Consider the following 14844-nt stretch of genomic DNA (forward strand, 5'->3'; position numbering starts at 1 on the left):
TTGTCTCTGTGTGACATACCACTCTATTAGATAACTACTTGGTGAAACACCTTTAGATTTCACTAGTACCTCTTCTTAATTTTTTAAGGAGTTCCTGTTAAACTGACATTTCAGAGATATTTCTAATTCTCAAGTACTAAAACCATTATCTGGCATCACTTCTAACCCTTTTGATCTGCAGAGAAGGAGACCTGCCTTCTCTTGTACCTGGTTGTTCTTTGATAGAGTGGGTCCTAACCTATCAACACAATTCCAAAACTTAATGTTCTTAGTCTCTCACACTGAGAACAGAAGAAAATCTTTAAGCATCCTACAAACAGACAGATATCTAAATACAGTGGTAACGAGATTATGATGATTTCAGGTTGAAGATGTAGTTGGTCTATGCCAGGAGAAGGCATCCAGGAACCATGGTCCTTTTGTGTCTTGTAAAACATTATGACTGAAAATATTGTTGTATGGTTAGTGATTAAAAATAAAGACATGTAGAAGTATTTAAATTAATATAAAGAAATGTCACGTGCTGTTTTTATGGGAAACTTGTTTCTTTCAATATGAATTTTGTAACTGTGAGAGAACCAGAGATTTGGTTTGGCATGCCTTTGTTGTATTTCCTACCACTCCCCTTTATGTCTACATCACTGCCAAGATACTTTCTCAATATACCTACTCAAGACCGTTTTTAAGTTTATAAATCAATTAAGATTCAAATTATACAGTGCATGTATTTGTAAGTTCTTACTAATGAAGAAAGTACATGCAATCATATTATTTTAGGTACACAAAATCAGTGAAATGAAGCAAAAATCAATTTGCTGCTGTGCTTACAAGTGTTTGGGTGCAACCTTGTATAGCTAGCAGAAAAAAAGTTAGTGTTGGGTTCTATATCAGGAAACAGATGTGCTATTAACACAGAATTTTCTTTAGTCTTTTATTCTGAATATCCTTGATTAAAACCGTTAACTCTTGACTGTTACATCAGCTTCTGTTTTAATTCCACTAATAGTTGCCTGTTATCCAAGTTGTGAGAATTTTTTTATTGGTATTTAGAAAGCTTTAGATACAACTAAATATTTTAGTAAAGGTTGATATGGGATAAAGGAATATGCACAAGAGCAACAGTTTAATTTTCTCATGAAAAGAAAGCAATTAGGCTTGTGCAAGTAATGTGATAAATACTGCCTATAAGACACCACTACTGTACCTTTCGTATAATAGAGGTCTACAGAAAAGGCCTTCAGGCAGCAGGAGACTCAAATATTGGTAAAGGCACACTCTTTTGATCTTGACTATTGCTAAGATTATTTTTTAAAACACATGGAGAAGAGAAACCCTGTTACACTGGTAACTTCACTTAGGACAGCACACATTTTGTAGGAGTGAAGTCAATCCCAGTGCTGATTCCATCTAACGATATTTAATCCAGGATAATCTATTACTGCCTGAATCAGCAAGGGCAAGGGGTAGAACAGTGTTGATGTGAGAATCTTATTCACAGCTCAGGAGCAGAGAAAAGTCCAATTAGGAAAAAATTCACAGAATGAATTAGAAGATAATAAGCAAGATGAAGAAAAGAAGTAGCAATACCATTACTATGTCAAAAGGGATGTCCTCTGAGATTTTCTCATTTGCAACAGGAGAAACTTTTAAATCACTCAAGTAGATTGATGATAAGAGGAAGTCTGATGGTTGAAGATAAAAGGATGAGTAATTTTAAAAGCATAGTTATATTTAGGACATCAGCTTTTGCAGATAATTTCTGTAGTAAAAATTGGTGTTGGAACTTTGGAATTGTGCACATGTTTATAGATTTGTCTCAGCAAGTATTCACATATGGAGACTTAATTAAGGTGTGCTTCAGTTTCCCATTCTAACTGTAAACTATATTCTATAAGGCAAACAGCTCGTTGTTGCAGGGTCACAGGTCTTTTCTTTGCTCCATGACATTCTTCTTCTGTAGCAGTTAAAGTTGTAATCTGCTGGTGGAGATTATTCTCAGTCTTGTGATTCTGTCCATAAAATGTCTTCTACTGAGGACTTAGAAGCACAGTAGTAGCCGTCAAGCAGAATATAATTTATAAGTTATACAAAAATGTCTCCAGGGAAAATCTCAGAGTTGCAGAAGACATGAGCACCTCAGGAGCACAAGTGTGCCAGTCAGTCTAAACTGTAGAGAAAGGGCTTTGGTAGTTTCTTTCCTCATCACCCAACTGATGAGATCATTGGCTTGATCTGGTGGCAAGGACAACTGAAGGAGAATTTGAGGCTGTTTCCTCAGTCCTGATTTTACTGCGTACTTTGGAAATGTGCCGTTATTCTGGCAACTAACCAAGAAAGGAGTAAGGGCAACCATTTCTGGTTCCAGACAATAGCTTGTGGTTATACAGGTAATACCACAGTCCAGACCATAAAGGATAATGCAAGAGGAATATATTCCACACCATAACAAGGAACTCTAATGGGCATTTCAGAGGTGTGGTGTAATACTGAATTCAACCGTGCTTGTACAGTTCCTTGCGTCTGTCAGGTTGCAGCAGCTGAGGAAGGATAAGCGTTCTTCATTTCTTTGTCATATTTACAGTTTGAAAGAGGAGAGTGGCAGGAATAAAAATCTCCTAGTGATTCAGTACTGATTTTTAGATTGTACAGGTAGAATAATGAGTTAGCTACATTTAGGGATTTAAGCTCAAAGAAAGTGGTAGTGGATATTTATTCTGTGAGGCTTGAAGCTAGATTTCCACAATGCTTCTGGTTTTCCAAAATCTTCCCATGTCTTTCTGCAGCCTTGATACTCTCAGATTTACTTTTGTCTTTTCCTCAGAATAGCCTTTGTTCAGTCAGAAGCATGAAGAGGAGTTCTTGATGTACAATACTTTTAAGAAGAATCTATTTTTCTGATTTCACCTGGGCCACATTTTTATATTATTTATCTTTACCAGGAACAAGTTCAACAAGTTTGGGTTGGCAGGGAAGGGAGCAAAGATTGAGGGTGGTTGGGTACACCAAGACAGGAAAGCAATTTGTATGCTATCAAGGAAGTATTTGGCTTTTCTGTGCCAGCAGGTGAATAGTACATGCAAATGATTTCCTGTACAGCTGGAGGCCTGTTTTAGCTAGTGAAATGTTCACAGAGATACACAGTGTTTTCTATTCTGTGGCAGAGTAATTTTTGCAATAAAGGATATTGCTGGCGCTGCCCCATACCTCAAACAAAAAGCTCTGTATTGTCACGATAGCGTTTACACAAGTGGCCCTGGGTTTAAATGGTGGAGAAGAACAGATTTGTCTAATCAAAGTGATCACATCGTGTGTAATACTCTGACTTCTGAGCTCTGTGATTTATTTAAGCTGCATCACCAACACCGACTTAAAATTCTTTCTCCTGGATTGTTAGCCAGTGATAGATACAAGCTGTTAATGCTTACAAGACAAAAGGAAGATAATCTATGGCATTTGTTCATTTCTCCATGTGAAGTTGAAATATCTACTGAGCTATATAATCCTGACAGGTTTTTTGTATTTGATGATGTTTCCCTTGTGTACCTGCCAGGATTCCTATTGCATGCAAGTGTAGTCAGCATTGTTAAGAGCTGATGAAAAGATGAATGTGTCCTCAAGTTTCCTTTTTTTTGGCCTTTCTTCTTCATATAGTATCCTAATAAACAGAGCACTTATTCCTGGTTTAGAAAAGAGGTGATTAAATTAACCAGACCTCAAGGTCTATGGTAGGAAACTAGGGAAGGTAAGTATAGTTCTGAGGTTGCAAGGGCTTAAGTGAGATTTAATAAGGAAAGACTAGGTAAATAATCCCTCTCTGGTAAATTTCATCCAGAGTATTTGCTGAGATGGTGAAGTCTCCTTGAAGAGAACATAAAATATTTCCAACTTCAAAAGGTGAGGATTCAAAAAATTGTCTGTTGCACTGCATTACATGCTTACAGTATTTAACTAACACATTTGCAAACTGTACATTCTGGAATCTGATTTTTTCAACACTGTCAGCCAATAAACAGTCATTTTCTAACACCTTGTCGTTGTTTAAACAGTGGCTTAAGGAAGCATGAGCTTAAGAAGGACTGACATTAGACCTGCTGTAAGTCATTATTCCAGGAAAGATTTGACATGACAGTCAACAGGAAAAGAATTATGATCAATGTCAAAAACATTCATTTTCCCTTTTGACAGAGAATACCTCATTTTTGGCTGGCTCTGCTTCCTTTTTACTTTTAACTCCCTGTTGGGGCTATAATATTCAGCTGGGCATTCGAGAGTCTGGGAAAAGAGCATTTTGGGAAACCACAACTTTTATTCATCTTTGATTCATTTCTTACATTTCCAAGCAACAACTATTTTGGAAATCCAGATAATTTGTGTGTGACAGGTTAGTGATTGAAGTTCATAGTGTTATTCGATAATAAGTTGTAAAGTTCAGCTATTCTCATCAATATACTTGATGGTTTGCAAATTTTTAAAACTACTGTCATGCAGTTGTATCATCTTTAAATAATCAGACTTTTTAAATGAATGGTGAAATAATTTGTCTAATTGTTGTGAGCAGCTCAGAAGGCAATTCAGGGCTTCATATGGGATTCTCCTTTTTAAAACATATTTTGATAGTTCTGCCTTTTGATGTTATTTCAAATGACTGCAGTAGAATATAGTGTTTTTATGATCTCTCTACTATGTGAAGAGTTGCAACAAGCTTGAAACAAAGCACTATGTTATCATTATTGAGCATATCTGACTGTAAATTAGAAATTTAACAAACACATTTTAATGTAATGGAGGCAATTTCTTTCCTGTCACAAGAACTGATGCTTGCATACATGCATGTGTACAAAAAAGAATGCAGGTCATTATGTAAACAACTACTATGTTTAAGAGGGTTGAAGACTTGCTTTTAGCCTAAACAAATAACACTTCGGCTGATCTGGATGTAAGCACTGTGATGCTAGGCAAAATTTTGCATGTTTTCGAACATTAAGGCTCTGACTATTAATGATCAGTGTTGTCTTCATTTTCTTTCAAGGAAGGAAGTAGGGGCTAAAGAAGTTTCGGTGTTACACATTGAGTCCTAAGCAGATGTTGAAACAGAGCCCGTTCTCTTTAGAAATTACAGCTTTAAGCATTATTTGTGAACTTCCTTGCCTGAGAGTAGGATTATCTCAGAATTCACTATTTTGTTAATGTATTTTGTGTGTATAATCTTAATTATTTTGCTGTGTGATCTTAGTGTTCGCTGCATCAAGATGAGGCTGTATCGTTTGGACTACAGTTTCGGTGCAGTCTGCAGGGAGTTAAGCGTAACTCGTTGGGAATGTTAATGGAAGTTGTGCATAATTTGCCTGTGCATCTCACTGAAATTTACCCTTTGGGGTTACTGAGCTAGTGAAAATTCTACCGGGTGCCAGAAGACTGACGAAACCATCAGATTATCTTAATGACAGATTTACACTCTTACTGTGTTCTGTACTTTTCAGATTTTGTAATTCTGATTTATGAAACTTTGCAAACCAAAGTTCTTTCTGCCGTTCACTGATCTTGTGGCACTTTTTGTAGGAGTCAAGCTTTACTGTGGTGAGAATATGTGGTCAAAATATCCCATGTACTGAAAATTATGCCGTACTTCATGTATTAATAGACTGCTACCCGCAGTCCCAGAGGTGACTGCATTTCAACAGTATACTGCTTACATTGTTAACAAATATGGAAACCTAGAAAATGAAAGTCTGAAATAAAATGTGGAAGATTTTTCCTATCTCAGAAAAAGAGAATTAAAAATAGTGTATGTAACTAGGTCTCTAATGTAAGATGTCCTGTTTATATAAATCTGTTTGTCAATACTTAAAAATAAATTAAGAAAATAAGCAAGGTCTTAGTAAATTAAATGAACTGCTGTTGATTTTGCTATTGGAGAAATGAGTGGTCTTCACATAAACTCAGTGTCAAGATGAATGACAGTAGAAAAAATGGGTTTGACACTTAGTAGTACATACATTTTCTTGTTTAAAAAAATGCTGCAGAAATCTTCTCGATTATAGCATAGCACAACTCTCTGCTCTCTTAACAAAAGCTGTTAGTGTGTTTAGAGTAATTTTTCTGTAATGAAAAAAGTCAGTATCAATGACAGATTACATTACTATACACACCTGCATTCGTTCTGAACCTGCTAGCCTGATAAATTGATAAGATAAATTGGTCACATGTTGTTTTTAAAAGGCAAAGAACAGAGTTCCTAATAAAAGAATTCTACATATTTCTTCTAAAAGGTTAAAAAGCATTTCTCAGGGCTCTTAAATTACCATATTGTGATACCAAGGGAAAATAAAACCTGGGCTTAGAGTCTTGTTTGTACTTAGAGGGCTTTCCGGACAGGAAGGCAATCTTGATGCAATTCAGTAAGCCACAATACCAGTGGGGCATTACAGGTGAAAAATTTGCAGCTGTACCCCTCACCACAATGTATTACAACTGTACAGTGGAATATTTCCTGTACAGAAATAGGGCTTGGTTAACTTTGTTTCCCAAGAGTAGATCACATTAAAATGTTATAAAATCATGATTTCCTGCATTTGAATACTTGTGGTTTCTCAACTGGTTCCAATATTACAAAGGGTTTTTTATAGCTTCTATTAGTTGAAGATGTATAGAAGCGTGTTTTTTTTTTTTCCAAAGTCAGCTAAAAGGCAGTTATGTGTTTTTTAAGAGCAATTTCTCTCAGAAGACATGAGTTTTCTTTCACATCTCTTTTTTATAATTGAGTTTTTAATATTTACTTTATAAACTGCAGTACAGATGTAAATGTAAGCAAGATTAAATAAATATGCTAATACTACCACAAATATATTTGTTAAATGGAGTTGAAAGAGACAAGGTATTTGTTATTCCTCAGTAAACAAAATAGTAGCTATTTCCTTTATTCAGTCAAAGGCTTCAATGTGCATAGGAAAACAAAAAAATTAGGCAGATAAACATTTGGAAGTGAATATTTTAATTTGAATGTGGTTTAACAAAATTTGTCTTAAAGCTAGAACACTTCAAAGAGAAAAAAAGCAAACTGTAAAGAAATGATACTTTTCTTTAATTTTTTAATTTCTCCACTTGTGGTATCTGATTATTACTGGCTGTTGAAAATTAAGAGCATGCCACTGTGGAATAACTTTTACTGCCCAAAACATACGGGTATTTAAAGCATTAAAATAGTGTCAGAGTAACAGAAAATCATAATAAAAATACAGAAGGGATTGCAGTGGGAAGACAGCAAATACTTTGAACACCTAAAATGTATTTAATACTAGTACTAATGCTAATACTAATACTAATAAGCTAGTTTTATTTTTATTTTTTTTTAATTTGGATTTTTCATGAGAAGGGAAAACTGGTGGTCTGGCTCTGCTCAGAGAGGTTTTCCACACTGGTATGATACAATGTTAGCCCTGAGAAAGGCAAAAAAAAATGTTATGCAACTAGCAGCTTGATTTGTAGCATGATTTTTCACTGTCAATTACATGAGAAGATAAACGTGTGTGTGTATATTGAAGTATCCTACTATCCTACAGTTGTCCAAAATGTTCCAGTGGTCAGATCAGATTGTGTGTGTTATGTAAACTGGCATAGTAAGGAGGTTTTATTAAATATTTTTTTTTCAGCATGTTTTTTACGTAATTAATTTTTCTGTATTTTTTTTCTATTTTTATATAAATCGTAGTTCAAAACCAAATTTAAAATTAAAGTTCTTGGTAGTTTCTGCCAAGAATGTTCCCTGTATAAAATCTGGATAGAGCTCTTTGTTTTCTACTGCTGCTACTTCTGTTCACCTGAAGGCAGAATTGTATTTTTAAGGCAGTTGGCCCTGAAACAGGAAAATATCCTAAAAACGGAATAGCGTTATTACAGAGCAATCAGTTTATTCATGCTCAGGAAGCTCGAGTTAAAATCTCGGCATGGGTTGGCGTCTTACACAAAGTGCTAGTTTGTATTGTGTTCTGCCTCTCATTCACTTAGGTGGCCCTTCTCAGAGAAGATAAAACACACACATGCTTCCTGTCTTCTGTGTGCGTTTTCTTGTGCAGTAGTTGTTTCTGGAACAAGAGTAACTTCATTTCCAAGAGGAAACACCCACCATCTGAGGGACTGAGACTCAAGAAATGAGCATTTATTCTGCAGAAGCTTATTTTCCAGCAAAAACTAAAACAAAACATAAATTAAAAGGATGCACCACTGAAAGCAGCATTAAGCACATTCTTCTGTAACCCAGCTATTAATATCTTTCTCTTTAGAGGTCTGTATGTATATATTTAAAGGTCCATTTTTAATACTGATTTTAAAATTAACTGTTCTAGTTTTTAAGTAATAAGACCACAATATTTTAATATAATTTTAATTCAGCAGCCTCAAAGAGCTAGGAGGATGGCTATAGTGTTTTCCTAGACACAAAAAAAGATATCTGTGAAAGTGATATGATTAGCTAAGAAATTGAGATATTTTAATTATTTCTGTCTTAAGTGGCAATAATGTTTGAGACCTGTTTGATGTTTGAAACCTTCCTGTTTGAGACCTGTCAGCATGAGGACAATATGTATAGTGAATAATATAGGTATAATACACCTGTGTATATGTAGTTATGTATATATATAATGTATATAATATATATTTAATTATCATTTATGGCAACCTGGTAGCTTGTAGAAGTCTGGCGTTGTTTAATATTTAGCTGCAGAGCTCAGCTGTAGAAACATACCTAGCAATATGTGGTAGGCACCAAAGGCTTTTAAAGTCCAGATTAACCAAGTAGTCTGAAGCTGGGAGGATAACATCAGGTCACAGGAAAATCTAGAAGCATGTTGCCATCATAAAAGCCTTTAAAAAGCACATATGGATCAACAATCCTTTCTTTCCCATTCTATCTTCTTATTATGCCTAACTTCAAGTAGAAATAGAGAATATCCATGTGGTCAATAGGATGTACAACACATGGATGAAAATGTTAATAAGTAACATAGTGTTAACAGATTACGTAGCAAGGCCTGACCTTCAGTTTCCAAATAGGAATTAATTATTCTGGTACAGATAAAGTGAGGCATAATACATGACGAAAAATTAAAAACATGGGTCTATCACATTGTAGTGCACTGGAGGGAATATTTTTGTTGGTTATTAATACTGTCTTGCTGATAGATTAATAACCTTTCAGGAAATGACTTGAAGGATGCAGCGTTTAAAAGGGGGTTTCAAGTTTCTTTTTTGTTGTTGTTGTTTGTTTGTTTTGCAAAATATTTATGATAAAAGTTTCAAAGCAAAAGAGGTTCTATTTGTACAGAACTGATTTATGTTCACAGAGGTGATTCTTATAATGTTTACGTTAGTGTAATATGTATCAGGATTTTTTTCTCAAAATAGAGTAAAATGAGAGATTTCACAGTGGATAGGAAACTACTCTCTCTTACTCTCCTAACTCAAAAAATTTCTGCTCCAAGGCAACTATTTCAGTAGAATTGTTTCTTTGTGTCCTGTCCTTGCAGGGAACAGAACTGAAACTGTCATTCCAATGAAACTGCTTTCCTTCCTGACAGAATTATTAATACACCGTATTCATTCTTAAGAAGGACAGTTTGTCAGACACACACAATTTTCAGATCTCCTATATCTATAGTCCACAGTGGTAAAGAGAAAAAGGAGGAACCTTCAAATTTTCTTACTGTTTTGTTTCAAATTTATCTTAGGAACATTTTTTTTTTACAAGCACTAATAATTTAGGCTAATTTCATGTACCTTTTCACTTCTGCTTCTGATCTCTGTTGTTAATGTGGTTCAAAAAACATCTGACTGATGTTTTTCTCTCTACTGCCATAGTCATCCTTCTAAATAAGTGTGCAGTAGCATGTGCTTTTCTTGCAAAACTCAGCTTGGAGATTCTTAGTTAAATTTGAGCCCAGAGTTAAATAATAGTTTTATACACCTATAGGTGACATGGGCTGTACGTTAATGTCTCTTTTTGCATGTTACAGGTGAATAAAATCATTGTAATTCAGACTTCTTGAGAGTTAGGAAGGAAGATATAAAAATATGGAGAAGTGTCTGTTAAAGTGTGTTTGTTGTTTAGCTTGTGGTTAGATATGAAGCTTGTGGTTAGATATGCTTCTTCGGTGTTTAGTTTTATAGAGGCAGCACTAGCGGTAACAATTATCTGAATTATAGCTTAGGTTTTATTCAAATATTTTAAAGCAAAAATACCATATTTATTTCCACATACAGGGATTTTTTGTTGCAGCTAATTCATTTATTCCCACTGCCTATGACTCAGTTTTGGGGTTATAGCCCATTTCCAGGCTTTCACAACTATTATTTTTGGCAGCTAATATTGCCCAGAGCTACCATCTTTCCTCAAATTTGCCCAGATCAGGCATTAGTAATAAACCCCCTAGAACAAATAAAGCTAGGTATGTAGGAATCAAAGGTTCTAAGTCAACTAAGTCTTTTGAAAGCTTCAAACTAGAAAGCTTACGGTTCGGACAGTCCCATGAGCATGAGCTGTATTGTGTATGTGTATATATATATATATATATGTATATATATGTATATGTATATATGTAATATGTATATATATTGTATATATAAAGCATGAGGCTATCACATACAGTATTTTGAATTTTTACTTCTAACATGTAGATGACATCTTGAAATATACTCTATCTTGCTCTGGTAGATTTCTTGACATCCTGCAGTGAAGTTAGGAAAAATTTCCTGAGTAAAAGTAAATAGGAATAATCTTTTCAGCGTGCCTACCAGCCTGCTTTAATTGGTAGCTGGTATGTTCCTTCTGGCTGCTCATACAGCTGAGTCCAGTGGTTGCTAATCTGCCTTTCCAAATTCTTTAGAATTCACTTAGGAGGTTACCGTGAAGTTCCTAAAAAGTAAGCGCGCTATGTTAGACTATACAAGAGCCTTAAGAGGAGTAGTTAATGTCTTTTTGCCATAATAATTGTTTTGATCATTTTGTTTTGCCATCTTTTCCTCAAGATCAGTTTCCCTACCACCTACTGAGTAACTGTATTTTTTATTATTTTTTTTAATAATATGTGTGAAATCTGGTTGTGGTTTTTTCAAGCTTTCCCTCTTCCTTTATCTTCAGTGTTTATTTTCAATCTCTATGTTAGTTTCCTCTAGCCTTACTAATTGTTTTATGTTTTTCATACTGCAGTGCCACTTGTGAAATTCCTTTATTGTGCTCTTCAACAACTTCTTTCAGCTCATTAATCTTAGCAGGAATAGAATTTATCATCTTGCTTAATCTCTTCTAAAATGTCTGCTACTTGCCATTGTGTTCCAGTTTTGTGAGATTCTTGTTAGAGATTATTTTCCTTGCATATTGGAAAAAATGCTATGTTGTGAGATGTGATCTGAAAGAAATAAATACCCTACAATGATAGGATAGCTTTTCAAGACCTTTGTTGTACGTGGTACACAACAGCATTGACAAGAAAAGATAACTTAGGTGTTGGGCCAAGTTGAAACCAAGTATTCCAATATATTGAATCAGACTCCTAAAAATGTCAATGTCATTTCAAGACTAAGATTTAAAAATAAATGGAAATAAAGACTGCAGTTTAAATCTGTGTCATATTTTCAGAAATACCTGTGCAACCATGAAAGGCTGCAATCTTTTGTTAGAATCATATAATTCCAAGACCTTGTGGAAATATAGCAAATATTACTTTTTTTTTAAAAAAAAAAAAAAAAAAAAAAAAACGTTTTATCACCAGTGGAGACTGTGAAGGCTTAGAAAATATGTATGTGAGTGTGAATGGCTCCACAATGTAGTATAGAAGATATCACATGGTGGAAGTTACTATTTATATGTTTAGTTAGCACAGGGAAATTTCCCCGGATATATCAGTATTTGAATGAAAGGAACATTATTGTGGCATTGTAATTTTGAGTGTTTGTCCACAGGCATTAAAGCCTAAAAAACAGCCAACACTGAGAAGTTTTGAAGAACTATATTATGAAAATAATATATATGCTATATAATGAAAATGATCTTAATTCAACTCTATAATGACACTAAGAGCAAAAAGAATAAGTACAACTTGACTTTGAAACATAGCTACAAGCATAATAGTGTAATGTTTCGTATTACTGTTATTGTGCACAGTCCCATTGCAGAGCTGGCAAAACAGAACCAAGAAGGATGTTTTCTGGGTCACCAAGCCCAGTCTCCTCCCATCAGGGGCAATGTTGGTTGCTGTCTCCGTCTTATTAACAAATCAAGCTTTTAAGGGCAGCTATGATGGGCACAAAGGCTGTGCTCAAACCTCCTCCTCTTTCTTTTTTTTTCTTCTGGTTTCTGGCAGAAACTCAATAGAAGAGCAACTCCAAGTTTTCTTCTTTTGAGAGCAACTCAGTTCTAACCTGGAGTTTCTCTGGACCTTTTCCTCTTTTAACTGTTCATCTCCCGAGGTGTCTGGAGAAACGCCTTTTGTTTTGCTTGAATTGGTCGTCGACACTGCACGGATTCCACTGTGAGCAAGTTGAAGCACTTCTAACATGAATAATTAGAAATGCGTGCCACAGTCCAGATGTGGCCCACTGGTGTCTTATACAAGTCAGTTAATGTTTGTTCCTCTCTTTTGCAAATATCTCACCTGATGTTTCTCAGGATGGCATTTGCTTTTTCCAGGCATCGTCCTACTGCCTCGTAATTTTCCAGCTGACACTTGGAGGTTTGCACCATTTTCGATTGGATATGCAGCATATAAAGGATATATTGCTATCTTACGCATCTGATATGCACTCTTTGTTGTTAAATCAATCCCTTTTTCTCAGACTCAAGTCTTTGAAACTATATTGGCATTCCTGATTGATAGTCTTATGCTACTCTATGTTACATATGTTAATATCATCAGAGTTTTGCTAGCAGTTATCAGATTTATATTTTTTTTCCATCCTGACCTAAAAAAAGTTAGTGGTTGTGGTTGCTGTCTTCAGGTATCACTGTGACTTGACTGATGTAGTAAAAAATCTTTTTTTCTGGCTTTGTGGTTCCACATGTTAATTCTTGCAGAATTCTTTGGTGCAGATTATTTATGTTCCTTTGCTCTCCCCAGCTTGAACCACTGAGCTCCCTGAATTTTACTTCTTAACCTTCATTCCCATTAATTAATTAACCTGCTGTCACCTCCATGTGCACTGTAGTCCTTACTGAGTAACAAGAAAAAATACTCATGCAGCTTTTTTTTTTTTTCAGTTGTGTCTAGATTTATTTAAATTTCTACCATGTTCCCAATTCTTTCCTGGTTATTTATATTTGTGTGTATACACACATACACAGATTTAAAAAAAAAAAAAAAAAAAGGAGTAGCACATACATGTGAATACATATGTGGTTTTTTTGTTGTTGTTTTTAATATTTACTTTCCAGCAACTTCACTTTTAGTATTTCTTGGGTATGTAAAAGTGTCATAACTGTGGATTTTTGTATCTTAATTGTAAAATCTTCCTGTCTTACTGAGCTAGCATTTATTTTAAATTCACATTTTCATTCACGTTCATAATATTAAAAAAAAAAAAATCTAAGACACACTCCTTTAATTTTACTTTTTTATTAAAATTTGTTTTATGATTTATTTAGAAATGTTTCTAATAACTTTCTTTCCAGATGAGTGGTGCAGCCAGGAATAATCGAAGTGGTTTATTTGCAGACTTAAAATTAGGGACATGATTAAACTGAAGTTATGTATTTATTAGGCTTGGTTTCCCAAAGCACGCAGTTGTCTAAATTGCATATTCCATGAAAGAAAAGATGATGTGATTATGAGTACGTTATGATTTGTCCCAGGATTTTTATTCATGTGTTGACCTTCCACATGGCATTATGTTGCCCATCAATATTTTTCCTCTGTATCTTTGATGATTTTAATATGGCAATTAATAAATTAGTAATTAACAAGTTGATGTTTTGGTATGCATTAACACTAAAAGAGCAAGTTTAAATAAAAAGTAATTTTTAATGATCACAGAATCGTCTAGGTTGGAAGAGACCTCCAAGATCACCTAGTCCAACCTCTGACCTAACACTAACAAGTCCTCCACTAAACCATATCACTAAGCTCTACATCTAAACGTCTTTTAAAGACCTCCAGGGATGGTGACTCAACCACTTCCCTGGGCAGCCCATTCCAATGCCTAACAATCCTTTTGGTAAAGAAGTTTTTCCTAATATCCAACCTAAACCTCCCCTGGCGCAACTTTAGCCCATTCCCCCTTGTCCTGTCACCAGGCACGTAGGAGAATAGACCAACCTCCACCTCGCTACAGCCTCCTTTAATGTACCTGTAGAGAGCGATAAGGTCACCCCTGAGCCTCCTCTTCTCCAGGCTGAACAATACCAGCTCCCTCAGCCTGTCCTCGTAAAACTTGTTCTCCAGACCCCTCACCAGCTTTGTTGCCCTTCTCTGGACTCTCTCGAGCACCTCCATGTCCTTCTTGTAGTGAGGGGCCCAAAACTGAACACAGTACTCGAGGTGCGGCCTCACCAGAGCCAAGTACAGGGGCACAATCACTTCCCTAGACCTGCTGGCCACCCTGCTTCTTATACAAGCCAGGGTGCTGTTGGCCTTCTTGGCCACCTGAGCACACTGCTGGCTTATATTCAGCCAACTATCAACCAGTACTCCCAGGTCCTTCTCTGCCAGGCAGTTTTCTAACCACTCATCTCCCAGCCTGTAGCTCTGTTTGGGGTTGTTGTGCCCCAGGTGCAGGACCCGGCAATGATGATTAAAATTTATTCGATAGTACACTGTAATGACATCTGATGGTTTGGGTTTTTTTTGACTGCATAATACA

At 35.5% G+C, this 14844-nt stretch overlaps 1 protein-coding gene across 6 annotated transcripts in view; it reads left to right on the plus strand.

Moving 5' to 3' along the window:
• Window positions 1-14844, plus strand: part of VPS13B (vacuolar protein sorting 13 homolog B) — a 473584-nt gene that overhangs the window by 390893 nt on the left and 67847 nt on the right. The window lies entirely within an intron of this gene.

Source organism: Cygnus olor, chromosome 2 (genome assembly GCF_009769625.2).
Source record: "Cygnus olor isolate bCygOlo1 chromosome 2, bCygOlo1.pri.v2, whole genome shotgun sequence".
NCBI classification, from domain to species: domain Eukaryota; kingdom Metazoa; phylum Chordata; class Aves; order Anseriformes; family Anatidae; genus Cygnus; species Cygnus olor.